This window comes from Chiloscyllium plagiosum, unplaced genomic scaffold (genome assembly GCF_037043375.1).
Source record: "Chiloscyllium plagiosum isolate Xiang-an unplaced genomic scaffold, Cpla_swu_hap1 HiC_scaffold_17, whole genome shotgun sequence".
In the NCBI taxonomy this organism is placed as follows: domain Eukaryota; kingdom Metazoa; phylum Chordata; class Chondrichthyes; order Orectolobiformes; family Hemiscylliidae; genus Chiloscyllium; species Chiloscyllium plagiosum.
This window is the reverse complement of record NW_028270155.1, coordinates 58,568,099-58,586,900: the sequence shown is the minus strand read 5'-3', so window position 1 is coordinate 58,586,900 and position 18,802 is coordinate 58,568,099. Positions and strand designations below refer to the sequence as shown.

Sequence of the window (18,802 nt, the reverse complement as noted above, 5' to 3'; positions counted from 1 at the left end):
CTCGGTCGATAATCTGACGTAACAGCACTGTCATTATTTTGTTTTGTAATACTTCAGTGAAGCAAATTCATCAGTTTTATTATACTAAAGCAACTTTATTAGTATAAGTTGTATTTCTGTAGACATAAATTAGCAACAAAAGTTAATTTTTCAAAATATGTCACACACCTGTACCCAAAAACACATTTATCATAAGCATACATCCACAAACCTATGAGGTCACAACTAAATGATTGTATATTTATCTCTAACATCGCCACTGGCACCTCAAGTAATTCTCAGTATGTGAGATTCTTTGAACTGTCAGAATTCATCTCCTCCTCATCTTTGCTGCCCTTCTTTCCCCTTTTTAACCCCCATCTTCCTTTTACAGCCTGTGATGATACTATGGCTTTAAGAGGTGTATTTTGACCATTTTATGATGAAAGACTAAGACCGAGGTGATGAGCAGACTGCTCAAAGCCAATAAAGTAAACAGCTTGTGAGGTCTTGGGTTTGTTTTAAAGTTAGACCAATAGAAGCAGTCTGAAGCTTCCACAGAACCAGGAGCTTTAGTTTTAGCTTTCAGCAGCAGTTACTGGGGACTTGAAGCTGGACATGGAAGCTCTTATTCCTCTCACTGTTACACTAAAAGCTATGGTTCTGTTCCTGCTGCTAGAATTGCATGTGAGCTAATGTATTTCACTGAATTTGCCTTGGCCAAGGATGCGCTTATGGGATGTTACTGTATTGGAATAATTAATTCGTAGTGGTTAATACTGTATATATTATCTTGTTAAGCATTTCCACAGAATTACAATTAAGCCAATTTTTTAAAAAAGTCTGTATTTTAACTGCTGTGTAAAAATAAAGTTTGTTTTGCTTAAATTCGAGTAGTTTGACCAATAGAATTGCATCTGGAACACAAGATCTTTAAAGTCAGAAAAGGTTAGGGTCTGAGTTATCATCGTAATATATTTTGAGGGGGTTTGGTTTGGTCCAATACAAGCCTCTCAAATCCTTTTCAGCTTCTCTGCCACTTCTGCAGCCCTTATTCCCCCTTTGCAACCCTTATTTCCAACTTGCAGCCCCTCTCTCCCCTTTGTGGCCTTATCATCTTTACGCAGGTGTGTCCTCAGTAGCGCCACATCCTCTGGCCCATTACTGACAAACTGCTTCTTGCTGCTCTTACGATCACAGGCAGCTGCTCTGACACATTCACTGTCAGCATCAGCTGCAAACGGGAGAGAGAAGCAGCTTCGACTGCAGAAGTAACCCCGTACAGATTCTGCCCATTCTTATGGGGCAGGTTGGGTGATCTTTCACTGGTTGTGCCTGTAATTAAATTTCCCTGGGCGTTTTAGGGGGTGAATTTTCCAAATTTCCCCTGTGTATTTTGAGTGTTGCCAAACTGCTGCCACTATGTCAATGGTGGAGGGAAAGAATGCTGAAGGTTGTGGATGGGGTGGGCTGCTTGTTCGTGGATGGCACAAGGCTTCTTGATTGTAGTTGGAGCTATATTCCATCACACCCTTGGCTTAGGCCCCCTAATGCTGGACAAGATTTGTGGGGATCAGGCGGTATATTACTCACAGCTGATAGCCAACCTCCAATCTTGCTCTTAGAGCCATTAATCTTTTTACAGCTGGCCCCAATCGGGTTCGGGTCAATGGTAACCCTCAGAATGTTGATAGTAGGGGATTCGGTGATGTTGAATGTTAAGGAGGGATGATTATATTCTGTATTGTTAGGGATAGTTATTGTCTGGCACTTTATGTCATGCAAACATCACTTGCTAGCCCAAACCCAAACTTTGCAAACAGGTATCTGAAATGAAGTGCTTTGACAATGTTTTCCTCAAAATTATATATAAACCTAGGTATAAATGATAGGTCCATCATTAAATTGATGTTATATTTGTTATTTTCTCCAAAGTTTATGCTATATTTTCCAGTCTCTTTGTTTGTACTGACAGCTTTAAGAATCCTTTAAGACCATAAGACATAGGAGCAGACGTTAGGCCATTCAATTATGGCTGATAAGTTTCTCATCCCTATTCTCCCACCTTTTCCCCATAACCCTAGATCCCCTTGACAATCGAGAACCTATCTATCTCTGTCTTAAATATATTCAGTGTCTTGGCCTCCACAGCCTTCTGTGGCAGCGCATTCCATAGATTCAACACTTTCTGGTTGAAAAAATTTCTCCTTATCTACGTTCTAAAAGGTCTTCCCTTGACTCTAAGACTGTGCCCTTGGGTCCTAGTCTCTCCTATCAATGAAAACATCTTCCCAACTTCCACTCCATCCAGACCATTCAGTATTCTGTATGTTTCAGTTAGGTTCCCCCCTCCCGCTATCCTTCTAAACTCCATCGAGTATAGACCCAGAGTCCTCAAATGTTCCTCATATGTTAAGCCTTTAATTCCTGGGACCATTCTCGTGATTCTCCTCTGGACATGCTCTAGGGCCAATATATCCTTCCTGAGATATGGGGCCCAACATTGCGCACAATATTTTCGCAATATATTGACTTGTTGCTTCAAGTTCTTCACCGTATTCTGTTGGCTGTATGTGTGTACTGATATATCCAGCCCAGAAAACTCTCATTTTTAATTCCTGACCAGTACTGAGATCGTCAGTGCTTGGGAGAATGTCAGTCACTTCAGTACATAGGGAAGTACATAGCTGTCTTCTTGCTGATGTGGTGTCTGGAAGTTCTGACTGTTACTCATTTGGTTTTGCCATTTCTGAAGCGATCTATGAAATAATGCAAGTGGTTGCTGCTGGGATTAAGTCATAGAGATGTTCATGGAAACAGACCCCTCGGTCCAACCCGTCCATGCTGACCAGATATCCCAACCCAATCTAGTCCTACCTGCCAGCACCCGGCCCATATCCCTCCAAACCCTTCCTATTCATATACCCATCCAAATGCCTTTTAATTGTTGCAATTGTACCAGCCTCCATCACTTCCTCTGGCAGCTCATTCCATACACGTACCACCCTCTGCGTGAAAAAGTTGTCCCTTAGGTCTCTTTTATATCTTTCCCTCTCACTCTAAACATATGCCCTCTAGTTCTGGACTCCATGACCCCAGGGAAAAGACTTTGTCTATTTATCCTATCCGTGCCCCTCATAATTTTGTAAACTTCTATAAGGTCACCCCTCAGCCTCCGACACTCCAGTGAAAACAGCCCCAGCCTATTCAGCCTCTCCCTGTAGCTCAGATCCTCCAACCCTGGCAACATCCTTGTAAATCTTTTCTGAACCCTTTCAAGTTTCAAAACATCTTTCCGATAGGAAGGAGACCAGAATTGCACGCAATATTCCAACTCTTTTCTCCCAGTTGTCTTCTATCTTCACTGGTCCATCTTTCCACTGATGAAGGTAGTCACCTGACATAGACTGCACCCCGTCCTGTCCCCAACTCTAAGCACTCGTTGGTACATTTTATACTCGAGGGCTATTTTATTTTGATTTTATTGTCACGTGTACTCAAGTACAAAAGTGCAGGAGTACAGTGAAAAGTGTTTAATGTTGCCATGCAAGGTGCCATCTTACATCCAAGTACCTAGGTACAGAATCTTAAGAACAGGGTAGAAAGAAAGGATGAGGTTAAAGTTACACATTGCAGACATTCTTAGTTTTAGATAAAAAATAAAGGAATAAAGCTGAAAGTTCAAACACTTTCTTGTGTGCTTAGCTGTGGTGGGACCACACTTCGAGGAATCACCTTGAGACTGGAAGTCTGCACCGAGGCCATACTGGACTGAGAGACCACTACACTGGGCTGTGAGAGAAATCACTTGTTTGAACACCAATGAATAAACGACAGGTACTCAAGGTCACCTCTACCCTGCCTATTGCTTAGCTTGATGTCAGCCATTTTGTTTACTTCCTGTTGAAGTAGCCTTTTCCAAATAGTTTGATAAATGAAAGGGGTACATGGAACATATGAACCCCCCGACCCGCTGGTCTCATTTCAGGAATGTTGTAACCTCAATGCCAGGGAGATGGTGACATATTTTCATCCACCCATCACATTCCCAGTTACCTTCACCCCCCCGCCTCCCCATTTATCTCTCAGCACCCTTGGCCCACAAGCCTCATTCCTGATGAAGGGCTTATGCCTGAAACGTCCATTCTCCTGGTCTTCAGATGCTGCCTGACACACATTTTGACACATATTTTCATATCACTGGAATAGTAATCCAGGACCCAGGCTGCTGTTCTGGGGACATGGTTCAAACCTCACCATAGCAGATGGTGACATTTCATTTCCGTCAGACACAAAGCTCTCTTCCTCATGCTGCCTCTATCATTGAACAATTGAGCCCTTTTCAGGTTAAGAGAGTGTGATGTCAATGTTTTATTTGCTGATGTACTTCGCAGATATTTTATCTGACATTTAATCTCCATCTTTCAGAGGTTTTGCTCACTTTGAGAGTTGGCTCTGCGGGAGCTGAATCAGTGTCAAGGACTTACCTTTTATTAATACATGGTAACTTGGTGATGGGACATTGGCCTCTGTGGAACTTTTTCAGATGGCTTGTCCCTTCCCCTTTGTAAAAAGAAACAAGAATCTCCATCTTGTGATTGAGGGAAGGGTACACAGTGCTTAGTGGATAGTGTGACCTATTCCCCAATTGTACCTTGCCATTCTGAGCTAGGCCTCACACTGATGGTCTCTATCGCAACTCATGTAACTGAGTTAGGTGGTATAGATTAACATTGAGAGGAACTGAGAAAGGAAAAGAAGAACCATTCATTTCACAACTATCTTTAAATGATAAAAATGAAGCACGCCAGGAAAGTACCGAAGAGTCCCACCATGTATATTTTACGGCACTCACCTTTTGACGATTTGTTTTCTCCAATTGTTAGAGGTGGTCAAACAAAATAAAAGGGAAATAAAAATTAATACTGCAGCTGTGGGCTGGGGAGGGGTGCGATGCATTGTAACTTCCTCCTGATGGTGATTTAATAGTATATTTCTGTCTATATTCTGAGAATGACTGATTGTCATACGAAGACCATAAGCAATAGGAACTGGAATAAGACATTCAGCCCCTCGAACGGCTCCACCGTTCAATAGGATCATGGCCGTTCCAACATTGTTCACATCTACTTTTCTGCCCTTTTCCCCATAACCCTTAGCTCCCCCCCCGCCCCGCCCCCCACCACTGATCAAAAATCTATCTATCTCAGCCTTAAATATTCACAAGGGCTTATTCCCACAGCTCTCTGTGGCAAGGAGTTTCAAAGACTTTCAACCTTCTGAGAGAGGCAATTGTGGATCATCTCAATCTTAACTTGGTGCTCCTTTATTCCAAGACTGCCTTCTGGCCTAAGACTCTCCCGTGGTGGGGGAGATATCTTCTCAGCATTGATCTTAAGAATGCGAGATGTTTCATTGAGATCGCTTCTCATTTTTCTAAACTCCAGTGAGTGGAGCCCTAGTCTGCTTAGCCTTTCTGAGAAGACAATGCTTCCATACCAGTGATACTTTGGATCTGCGCTAATCATATCAGTCTATACAGCCACTTGCAGACTCTGCCTGAGAGTGGAGAAGAGCCATCCTTGTCTACAAGGAACTACCAATTATGATGACAACTTTTGGATAACAGAAGTTCATGTTGGAAGACAGGCATTTGTTGATTTTTTTTATCATAAGCAATTCAATTTGGTAAAGTTTGACTAGGTATTGCAATGAAAACATTGAGAAGTACCTTGTTTCGATGACTGAAATATAAAAGTTCAAGACCATTTGTTTCCCTCTTTCTACCTGATCGATCACAAAATGGATAAGGTTGGCGCTCCTACTTATCCTCAATTTGAAAAGTATGTTACAGGCTGTTTGCCAAGTTTCTTTATGTGAACTCGGAACATCATTAGAGGATTGCAATTGTTCTAATTGGATATCAGGTAGGACAAGAGTGCTGCCACAGAGCTAATGAGTCAGAAATTGTATGTTCCACTTCCCATTTCCAGATACTTGAGCACAATATATAAATTGCTGGGATATTACGCTGTGAGAGCTACTGTGAGGTTAGATAGTAGATCAAAGGCATCTCTGGTCTCTCATGTGAGCGTAAAAGAGCCCATGAAACTATTTAGGAAAGAGCTAGGAAGATCTCCTTAGTGTCCTGCCATTTATCCATTAAACAGCATCAAAAATTGAGACTGACTGTGCTGTGTCATAGAAACCCTACAGGATACAGGCCCTTCATCCTCACTGACCCTCCAAAGAGTAATCCACCCAGACCCATTCTCCTCCTAGCCTATATTTACCCCTAATGCTCCTAACCTATACATCCCTGAACACTATGGGGCAATTTACCTAATCTGCACATCTTTGGAGTGTGGGAGGAAGCCGGACTCCTGGAGGAAACCCATGCAGACACTGGGAGAATGTGCAAACTCCACATGTACGATTGCCCGAGGCTGGAATTGAATCCAGGTCCCTGGTGCTGTGAGGTAGCAGTGCTAATCACTGAGCCACCATGCCACCCCAATATTGTCATATTGCTTTGAGACCTTGCTCTGTGCAAATTGGCTGCTGCCAATTTTACATAATATAGTGATTACACTTCAAAACAAAATGACTGAAAAGCATTTTGAAATGGCCTAAATTTGTGAAAAGTGGGGTATTATCAGAAGTATTTATTTTTCTTTATACACCAATAACAGTGACTGCATTCCAGTTGCAGAAATGGAACAAAAATAGAAGGAGAAATGGACTCTTGGGAAACAGCTTAGAAAGTTCAAACTAAAAGTTGGCCATGATCTCTGTGTGACTGAAAAATGATAAATCCGAATCAGTCAAGTGAAGTGTGAAGTACTGCAGATAGGAAACAAAATGAGTAATTCCTATGAATGTTGTCAAGGAGTGAATAGATCTGATGGTCAACATATTACAACATTGTGAAGCAACTATCAACAAAGCAAATTTTGTTGGGTGAAGTCAGAATGAGAATGTTTTGAAACATTTCACTCACAGGCCGAGCAACATTTATTGCCTGTCCCTAGTTGCCATTGAGAAGGTGGTGGTGAGCTGCCTTCTTAAACTGCTTCAGTCCATGTATGAAAGGTAGCCCCACCATGCCATTAGGGAGGGAATTTCAGGATTTTGACCCAATGACACTGAAGGAACATCAATACAGGATGGTGAGAGGCTTGGAGGGGAACTTGCAGGTGGTGGTGTTCCCAGATATTTGTTGCTTTTGTCCTTTTTTAGGTGGTAGTGGCCATGGGTTTGGAAGGTACTTAAGGAGTTTTGCTGAATATATGATAGAGACTAAGAAATTCAATGAGGAATTTAGGTGAAATTTCTTTACATAGAGATTAGTAAGAATGTGGAACGGTTGAAGGAGTGCACTGATGCACTTGATGGAGACATGAGCGAATATGAGAGGGTGGCACGGCAGCATGGTGGCTCAGTGGTTAGCACTGCTGCCTCAGCGTCAGGGACCTGGGTTCAATTCCAGCCTTAGGTGACTGTCTGCCTGGGTTTCCTCTGGGTGCTCCGGCTTCCTCCCAAAGATGTGCTGGTTAGGTGAATTGGCCTTGCTAAATTGCTCATAGTGTTCAGGGATGTGTAGGTTAGGTGCATTAGTCAGGGGTAAATATAGGGTAGGGGGAATGGGTCTGAGTGGGTTACTCTTCGGAACATTGGTGTGGACTTGGGTGGAAGGGCCTGTGTTCACACTATAGGGATTCTATGAACACAGAATAGAGGGAAATGTGGGTAAAAGTGGAAGGAGCAATGTAATTAAGCCAGGGTGTGTTGTGTAGAGCGTAAACATTATACAGTAACTGGGCTTAGTCCTTGTAACGCAGTGGTAATGTCTCCACCTCTGGATCAGAAGATCAGAGTTTAAGTCCCATCTACCCCTGAGATATGTCACAGCATGTCTAAATAGGTGGATTAAATATAATTACCAGTCGGGCTGAATTACCCATTTTTGTGTTTGTGAATTCTGTGTAACTATGTGAACGACAATGAGGCATTCATGAAACTGGTCTCTAGTCCCATCCAACTTTCAATTCTGTTTCTGGTTCAGACCTCTAACCTGCAAGGGAGATGTTGAATTACTAGGTGCAAAGAACATCCAGCCAGACTGTCAGAGGTCTAAAGCAGGAGGAAAAGTCGCAAACCCTGAGCTTTGCCGTCTCGCAGCAATTTTATGAAAATAGTTGAATGAACTGATAAAAAAGCAAAACCCATTAAAATGTATTTCAAATCCGATTGCAAACCTAAGACATGGTAGCAGAGTCTTGAGCTAGGGAAAGGCAAATTCAAGACTTAGAATTGTAGAAACCCGGCAATGCAGAAAGAGGCCCATCGGGTCTGCATTAACCCTCCGAACAGCATCCCACCCAGACCTACCCTCCCACCCTGCTAAAAGTTATGAATTTACTTAGAAAATGTGGATCTATTTGCTGGTCTTTTCCATTTCCCTTCCCACACCCCTGATAATTTTGCAGGTCACTAAATAGCTCATCTTTAACATGGGTGGGGGGGGAGGGGGGAATGTATAAACAGCTCCCATAATGATTTTACTGAGTGATTTAGTTTTACAACCAGGGAGATCCCTGGTCAGTGCTGACTTCACTGATTGTTGTCGGAGATTGAAAAGCGTGGTTTAAAAGATTATATTATGAAAGGTGAGATACTCACTCACTATCAATTTCTCCTTTACCTTGGCTGGAAAACATATGTGAACTTTGGATGGAGGGCAAGACATATAATGATTGACCACATGGCTTCTTTCTGGAACTGAAACCCAACACTTGTGAAACTGCAATCCAGATTTTAAAAAGGAGAGAAGGCAGGAGAAAAGAGAGCAAATGAGGTTTCTGACAAAAATAAACAGTAATAAATCAACACTGTCGTCATGAACCGATACAAGTCACTAGTTGCAAAAATGTCAGGTGTAGTGCATAACTGCAGGACAGCTCTGAGATCAGGGGAAATTGTCACATTCCACTGACTGCACCTGTTTTAATCTCTATTGCGTCAGTCACATTCTTGCTAAAGTTAACGCTGAAATGCTGAAAGCTTTGTCTATTGTCTCTCGCATCAAAAAAGTGGATTCGGCTTTGAATAATCTGTTATCACCCAGTATATTTTGTAACAACCTGCAGCACCACATTTTCATTGGATACAATGGCAACAAACCATCAAAGCTGTGTTAGATTTAGGGCAGAGCCATGCTGCTGCTGTAGATCTCTGTGAGATTGCTGCTACCAGTGGTTAATTCGTATGTGGTTGTGCAATGTGGTTGGAAGTAAATGTAATTTGGTATATCATTAATTATGGTTTAATAAGTGTTAAAGCTGTGGTAATACACCTGCAACCTTGTTGCAAAGAATCAAACACCCAGTAGTATTTCACAGCTGACCGTTATAGTCCTACACCACGGAAACAAACCCTTCAGTCCAACTGGGCTACGCCAACCATGTTCTCAAATAAGTCCCACTTGTCTGCACTTGGACCATATCCCTCCAAACCTTTCTTGTTCATGAACTCACCCAACTGTCTTTTAAACATTGTAATTGTACCCGCATCCACTACTTTCTCTGACAGTTAATTCCACACACGAAACACACTCTGTCTAAAAAAGTTACCCCTCATGTCCTTTTTAAATTTTTCTCCTCTCGCCCTAAAAATATACCCCCTAGCTTTGAACTCCCCCACCCTACGCAAAGATCCTTATCATGCCCCTCGTGATTTCATAAACCTTGATAAGGTCACCTCTCAACATCTTATGCTCCAGCGAAAAAAGTCCCGGCTTTCCCAGTCTATTTTTATAACTCAAACCCTCCATTCCTGCCAACATCCTAGTAAATCTTTTCTGCACCTCTCCAGCTTAATACTATCCTTCCTGTAGCAGGGCAACCAGAACAGCACACAGTACTCCAGAAGAGACCTAACCAGTGTCCTGTACAACCTCAACATGCCTTCCCAACTCCTATACCCAAAGATAAAAACAGAAATTGTTGGAAAAGCTCTTCAAGTCTCGCAGCATCTATGGAGAGAAATCAGAGTTAATGTTTCGGATCGAGTGACCCTTCCTATACTCAAAGGTGTGAGCAATGAAGGCAAGCATGCTAAATGCCTTTTTAACTCTGTACAAATTTCAGTCTTGCTTCATTTTGACTTAGAAAGGAATTTGAAGTTTCAACTCACAGATTGATGTTATTTGTTAATTATTTTGCCAATTGTGTTATGCCTGTATTGTCAAGAGTGTAACCAGAAAGTCTTAGAAGTGAAAAAGAAGCCTGTAGAGACCTATTAAGGTGCATGCCAAATGATGAAGGGTTAAAAACCGTCCCTGAGTCACCTACTTTAAAAACAAAAGCCACAAAGATAGACTTTTCTTGTTTGTCAGCTTCTTGGAATTTGTGATATTGCCAGCGGCAAACCAGAGTGGGTAATGTATATGCTGGATATGTAAAATGCGAGCATAGGTGTGACGTTACACCCTGGAACTACAGACAAATAACAAAGGTCTCTGAGCCTTTAGCTTTAAGCTTTGGCATAACAATGTAAATGGCACAGAAAAGTGGAATTTAGCGACTTCAAACATATTAAACCAAATAAGGAGGCAGAAAAAACTTCTCAGTAATATTTCGTAAGGAATCATTTACATCAAATCTGGCAGCTATTGTTCAGTGTAATTTTCCCACCCTTGATTTTATAACACATGGTAGCAATATTTGAATCACTGCTATCTCTATTTATCTCTCTCTCTCTAGAGAATATCAAACATAGGAATGCAGAATTGTTCAATAAACATGAGTGTCTAATTCAATCAACTGTTTTCTTAACGTTTGAAGGGACGTCTATTAAGATATATAAAGTTTTCGAAGTAGTTCAGGGGATGCAGTTGAATTGTTGAATGTGTAGGTGTGTGCTTCTGATAAGCATACTGAATGAACACCTACAAATTTGTGCTGGAGTATGGCTCCCCTGAGAATCCACTTCAAATTGTATTTGGTCTCACTTTCTCGGTTTAATTGATTTGAAGTAAGTGTTTTACACAGTGAAGCGTTTAATGGTGGCAATTGGCACAGCAACACTATCTCACTGTTGGTATGTGACACCTGTTTTTGTGGGGATCTTCTGCTTCTGTAGGGGTATTATCTGTTCCCTGGGCTCTCGTACAACAGTTAATGTTTTGAGAAGAGTTTTCCTGGAAGTGAGCATTGACTAAAATGCTCTGTCTTTTCTTGACGGAGGCAATCCTCGGGGAATGCTTAGGAGTACAAAAAATGTTTGAAAGCTCTTACAGCTCAGGCTTGGGTCCTGAGGAGGGTCAAGGGAACCCTGTGTTAGGGTGTCCACTCACTCCTTACCATCTGGGTCCTTCTCCTTATCCCACAACATGAGAGAAGGCCTCGCATTCATCAGACTCATGATCATCCTTTGGGCTCATGTTTGCTTTGATGTCCTCTGTTTAGGGACCTAGAAGCTACCCTGGTTAGTATAGAACCACTTTGTCCCTTTCAGCAGTCACACCATGGAGCTCGCCTTGTCCATAACACTTTATTGTATGCTGCATGGAATGTCCTTACCCAGGCACAACTGTCCTGTCATAAATGCTGCCCTCATCAGCATGCCCACGTCCCATGAACAAATAAAGAAAAATTAACATTCATTAAAACTGGACTTTCCTGTAATGCAGCAAATAGTACAATTTGTAGGTTAAAGTGGTTTTGTAGCTAACAACTACAGTAATTTTGGTTTGTGAAGCTCCATTTAGATTGTATCTCTGTCACTCGCGTGGGCAACAGTCCAGTTTCACTTCCTAATTTTCATTATTCATTACATTTACTGAAACTCTGAGATAATATCCACCAGAGTGGTTACTGCAGTAACTGACGTATCAAGCAAAAGATGAAACTTTGAAGCTGTCAGCTGCTGAATAATCTGATCGACTGAAGGATGGAGCTAATGATTTCAAAATCTTAACAGGAGCCATATGATATGCCAGAACATTACAAATAAATGAAGGGTATCCAGTCTCATTTAGTTGCTGTCTCTGTTGTGATCTCTGAACTTTATGGAATGTCATTGCAAAATTAATTCGTGAGATATTTCTCTTAGTAGAGAAGCGTTTTTAGTTTTTATAAGTAACTAGCAGTGGACTACTCACCTACAGGATATTAACTTAATATGTTTAAATTGTCCTAAGCATTCATTATGAGGATAGCTTAATAAAAATTGCTTTTCTCACATTCCTTAACCTCTGCCCCCCTTCATAGGAGATCTGACCTCATTCAGTAATGGTAGCTGTTCATTAGTAATGGTAAATCAATACTGTGTTTGATGTTGACCTGAAATGTATTTGTTTCAAGGAAGCTTTAAGAGACTTAGCATTAACAAATCCCTATGGATTTTCCATGCAGTTACATTAAACCAGTGTGTGGGAAACCAGCGATTCCAAAATGGATGTACTATAGTGTAAAACAATTGAATTGTACAAATGTAAGATCACAATGCGCAGATGTTGAGAACCTGAAATAAAAACACAAAATGGTGGAAATACTCAGCCGATCAAGTATGAATCTATCCAAAATCCATTAACACTCATCAATCTGAAATGCTAACTGTTCCTTCGCCCACAGGCACTCCCCAACCTGCTGAATAGTCCCAGCATTTACTGATTTATTCATTATACTGTTTATTTGCTATGTCATTGCTTTATATTAAGCTATTAATGGTATGGGGGAGTTGGTAGTGCAGTGGTACTGCCACAGGGAGGGTAATGCAGAGACCCAGATAAGGCTTAGGACCCAGGTTTGAATCCCACAATGAGGGTGGAGTTTGAGCTCAATAAAAATGGAATTAAAAGTCTAATGATCATAAAACCATCGGCAATTGTCATAAAAACCCATTTGATTCACTAATGTCCTTTTAAAGGAGGGAAATCTGCCATCCTTTCCTCATCTGGCCTACATGTGACTCCTGGCCCACAGCAATGTAGTTGACTCTTAACTGCCCTTTCCAGTAGCTTGATACAACAGAGTGCCTAGCAACCACTCTGTTGTATCAAGCTACTAAAAAATCTCAAAGTGAGACTGACGACAATGCAATGATAGCCCTGTCAACCCTGCAAAGTCCTCCTTATTAACATCTGGGGGATAGTGCCAAAATTGGGAGAGCTATCTTGCAGACTGGTCAAGAAATGGCCTGACATAGTCAAACTTTCAGATTCACACCTGACAAAGTCTCAGACAACACTATCACTATCACTATCCTATTAGCAGGGCAGGTCCAGCAGAGGTGCGGCATAGTTGGATATCGTGGAACAGAATTGACCTGGGAATCCTAAATATTGAGGAGAAAGTGAGGTCTGCAGATGCTGGAGATCAGAGCTGAAAATGTGTTGCTGGAAAAGCGCAGCAGGTCCGGCAGCATCCAGGGAACAGGAGAATCGACATTTCGTTCCTCATTCCTGAAGAAGGGCTTATGCCCGAAACATCGATTCTCCTGTTCCCTGGATGCTGCCTGACCTGCGCTTTTCCAGCAACACATTTTCAATCCTAAATATTGACTTTGTCTGATGGCTTCATATTAAAGATGGGCAATGAAACCTACTGCTGGTTACAATTAGATGGTGAATTCTTTCTTGTAGAACATTTATTCAGTATACATTAATCTAGTTATTCATAGTAATATTTAATTATTAAAAGCAAACAAATTGTCATAATCAGTTGAAGCTGAGGATTGACTTTAGGATGATCTGTATGGTCAAGTCAGAAGTGTGTGTTGTTCTGGGTACAAATTGCAACAATCGAATGTAAACCGACCTTTGAGTTGTTCGAACATGTTAGGTAGAAATGAAATCACTTGTGTTTTGTATGTGTTTATTTCGCAGTGGGAATGATAATTGGGTTGGAGTCTGTAAACATCATAAATGTGCAGTGTGTGGGGATTTAATATCTTTGCATCCTTTCAGTTTGGGCACACAGCACAACAGTAGCACATGCAGGTAAATACATGTCAAAATATTGTACGCCCCATTGGCAAAGTTAAGCTTGTCTTGTCTGTTAACGTCTCCTCTAAGAGTTCGCAAGCACGTTCTACTCTATCTCTTGGTAATTATCTTCCATTACCTCATCTTGGAGGCAGTGGGCTCCTACCTGTTCTTCATATTAAATGTGTGAGCTGAACTGAGGGTAGACAGCCTGTCAATGACTTAGCAGCAGAGACGGTGCTGTTTTTTTTTACTGGAGTTCCAGGCAGGCGCTATTTCATTTAGGAGTGCAGGATTGCAATCAGGAGTGAGTATCTGTCCTGACTCTTCACTTTCTCAACTCCCTCTCCCCAATTCAAGGGAGCTGACAACTGTTAACAAAATGAGATTGGTCCACTCAGCATAGACTTCGGATCAGAACCCAGGATCTTTCTGTTCTATTGAAACACATCTCTTACCTGCTCTCTGATAGATGATACACTCCTTACTGTTTACTTTAAAATGGAGAACAACAGAAGGAAATTTGGAAAGGATACCTTTTAAAAGTGTTCACTAAAATTAGATATTAATAGAATCTGGATTAAGTTTGCTCTCTGAGTTGGAAGCTGAAAACGAACCTTCCAGCTCAGCGAGCAAACCTACATCCAGAACCTCAACCTGAGCTACAAATCTTCTCAAAACTTGCTAATATTAATAGAATAACAAATGAGCTCATTGTATCTCTCTCTATCAATGGCATGTATTGCAATGCAATCCTCTTTGTGGAGGAGAAGTGACTGTCCAAATACATAATTCCAAAAAATACATAATTCCAAAAAATGCAAATTTCTCCAATTTTTAAAATGCATCAGTGGTATATTTTATTTATCTGGTAACAGATATGAACACTTATGTAAATTAACAAAATTTATTTTCTAGCACTTCCAATTATTCCTACTTGGAATGTAGGTCATGGTGCATTTATTGCTCAATTCCAATTGTCCCATATATGTAATGATAACAGTTGACTGAAAGCAATTTTTGACTTGTCTATAAACCTCTAATTACACACACTCTGGATAGGTTGTTTAATTCATTCCCTATAATAAAGGTGCATGGCTATGTGTATATACTTATGTGTATTATGATGCCTGTAGAGACCAATAACTTTCAGAAAGATCCAACTTCACAATATGGAAGTCAAGGTTTTAGCTTTTAAACGTACAGCAACAAAAGACTAAAAACACATTGAACTAACCACTATCTTTGTAGTTAATTTAATACATTAAACTAGAGATTGGAATACCTTTTCTTATTAGTCCAACTAATGCTTTGTCTTTATTTTTATCTATGCATTTTTATACATAAATATACAAATAATATTTATCAATTGAGAAGTGAACCTTAGCTCCCATGGATTTATTCCTTTTCTTTTCTGTTCTCAGTCTGCCATTTTGCAATCCTTGCACTGTTGATCGCATTGATGTTTTCTTTTCCTGGATGAGCTTCCCCCGGTCCAAACCAGGAAATCTGTCCAGCCTTGTTTAACTCTGGATGAATTTGGTCTTTCAATCCAAATGCAAGCTCCCACTCACATTCCTCCTGACAAACCACAGGGATGTTTCTGGACCAGAGGTTCCATCTTTAAAAGCACTGTCTGCGTTAGCCTTGGAAAGTCTGTTACCTGGTGTGAGCATATTACAATTGCAACATCAAACACAATAGACTTAGAGTTATAGAGATGTACTGCACGGAAATAGGCCCTTCTGTCCAACTCATCCATGCCAACCAGATTTCCCAATCTAGTCCCATTTGCCAGCACTTGGCCCAACTCTCTCTCAACCCTTCCCTACTCATGTACCCATCGAGACGCCTTATAAATGTTGTAATTGTACCAGCTTCTACCACTTCCTTTGGCAGCTCATTCCATACACACACCATCCTCTGGTGTGAAAAAGTAGCCTCATAGGTTCCTTTTCAATCTTTCCACTCTCACCCTAAACCTATGCCCTCCAGTTCTGGACTCCCCCACCCTAGGGAAAAGGCCTTGTCTATTTATCTTAACCATGTCCCTTCATGATTTTATAAACCTCTATGAGGCCACCACTCAGCCTCTGACACTCCACAGAAAACAGCTCCAGCCTATTCAGCCTCTCCCTGTAGCTCAAACCCTCCAACCCAGGCAACATCATTGTAAATCTTTTCTGAACCCTTTAAGTCAGTAGAAATGCTGATTAGTCAGTCTTGGCCACGACTCTCTTTAATCTTCAGAGCAAATGTACAGTTCGCAGCACAACTATTTTTATCCCAGTACTTCCAACACCTTTATGGGATTTTGGAAAACTCCAAGTCTACCTGTTATAGAATTAGAGCTAACACTATTCAGGAGTGAAATCAAGGGAGCACTTTTTCCTGCGAATATTTGGAATTCTATTCCCCCAAATTGCCATGGGTGCTAGCTCAATCAGGATGTTGACTGATGTTTTGTTAGACTAAGGGTTTCAAGGGTTATGGATTAATTCTAGTACCTCTTGATGTAAGACAATAACAGTTGTATGGTAGAGTAAGCATTGTGACTTCTCTTAATTGTGGCATAGCTGTAGATGACAGTGCAGCCCAAGAACTGATCAAAGTGATGGTGCCATTGGTATTCATTATTCACCTATATATGTATATCAAGGAAAGGAATTGCAACTTCCACCTGAATCGCTTTTTACTGATGTGATGTCAAATGTAGTTACTCTCAATTTTTTGTCATTTAAAAAAGAAGTCTGACATTTGGATTCTGTATCACTGATTTCTTATCCACTTGCCAGAATGAATACTGGGATTCCTGATCCAGCTGAGTTCAGAATTTGAACTTCTCTGTGCAACATGATTTTTACAATAATGATGACCATTAGTGACTGCTCCCATAACTGCTGTACTGAATGGTTGCTATTGCTGTCATGTGGTGGAAGTAAAAATAAAGTGTTAAGTATACAAAGTTACAGTGGACTCCCAACGGGTGGATAGAATGCTGCAATAAAACAGACAGTTTGTGATAGTAAAATAGATAATGTTTTACCAGTAATTCACACATTTCTCAATGTGTTAAAGGATATTGAGAGGCATTCTGGCACACCTCTCCATCAGTTCAGAATACTTTCTTCTCCCTTCAATCCTCACCTCCATGAAATTAGACTGGCAAGTTTCTTCATCCTCCATCAATTCACACTAGCATCATCCTTCCTCTCTCTCAGCAATATCCTCAATGCCAGTTCATAGTGTTAGCCTCACCCCTCATCAGCGCTGATCCCAGCTCTTCGGATGGTGGATATTCCTGAAATGCCCCAATCATGGAAGATCGCAGAATTCCATATTCTGGAAAAGCAACAGCATTTCTGGAAACCAGGGATGAAGCCAGACACAACATTGAGCAAATGGACACAGGACATGAAATTGTCAGCAATTGGCATGTAGTTTTTGGCTGTTGTTTGACTTTTAGACTTGATTTATCTCTAGCTCTGTCAGTGTTTATTCTGAACTTTTTTTTCTGTCCCCCCCCTTCCCCCCCCCCCCTTCCCCCCCCTTCCCCCCCCCCTTCCCACCCCCACCCCCACCCCCCCCCCTCTCTCTCTCTCTCTCTCTCTCTCACATCTCCTGCAGCCTCCCTGCTTCGTCCTTGCTGTGAGAAGATCTGTGATTTGTCCCACTGTTTCTCTCCCACACAATATCCCAGGACCTTCTCTTCCCCAACTTGTTTTTAAGACCTTTAGCCTGCATTATCAAATTGATATTCCCTGCAGGACCAGTGAGAAGCTTGGCTGGGTGTTCATTCCTAATTGGAGAGCTGCCTCTTTGTAACTGCTGAGTCATAGTTTGCACACCTGCAGGCCTAAGTCATATGTTTCCATGTTTTCTTGAACTGAACTGGCTCTGATATGGTGGATGCATTTATCTGATTGAGACCTAGGTACAGCACCAGAGCTAGTCAGGCATCTTTATCTTTGCAAAATAATGTAGGAGGAAGGTTATTCACAATTGGTAATTCCCTGCTCTCTCTTCCGTTTTATAATTCCACAGTCCAAATTGTTTTTTAAAAAATGTTATTAATTTGAATATTTTTTATTGAGAAGGAAAATGTAGTAATTAATATAATTCTGCAATAAAGAGCTGCTCACAGATGAACTATTTTTGAATTAGGTTTTTTAATGTCCATTCACCATGAGAAGTAGTCCATGATTGTTTTCTATTTAGGGCCAAAAAGTGTGGCGCTGGAAAAGCATGGCAGGTCAGGCAGCATCCAAGGAGCAGGAGAGTCGACGTTTCAGGCATAAGTTCCTGATGAAGAGCTTTTGCCCGAAATGTCAACTCTCCTGCTCCTTGGAAACTGCCTGAATGGCTGTGCTTTTCCAGTGCCACACGTTTTGACTCTGATCTCCAGCATCTCCAGTCCTCCCTTTCTTCTATTTAAGGCCCTCTGTTATACAGCCAAACTGCTGTAAACTCCAAGGAATTGTTTCATACTGTTGCAAAACCTAATGTGTCAAATAGTTTACTGTTAAAATGTAACAGCAAATCAATTAGGAAGCTCTTGTGTTCTGAACTGTTTGATACTGTGACAATATGGGACAAGATACTTTTTATATTAAAAAAAATTCAATTCGGAACTGCGTGTAGTAAGTTCCAGGACGTCAAACACAACAAGCAGTCACAGTCTGATTGGAATGATCTGTTCACTTACGGAAAGGCTTCTCAGTCAGCCTTGGTAGCACTTTCACAGGAAGCTGAGAGCTTGAATCCCACTCCAGGACTTGGGCAACCTTTTCATACATGTGTAGAATGAACAGCTAGAGGAAGTGGTAGATGCAGGTA

At 41.2% G+C, this 18,802-nt stretch overlaps 1 protein-coding gene across 4 annotated transcripts in view; it reads left to right on the top strand.

Moving 5' to 3' along the window:
* Positions 1-18,802, top strand: part of fhod1 (formin homology 2 domain containing 1) — a 320,810-nt gene that overhangs the window by 3,826 nt on the left and 298,182 nt on the right. The window lies entirely within an intron of this gene.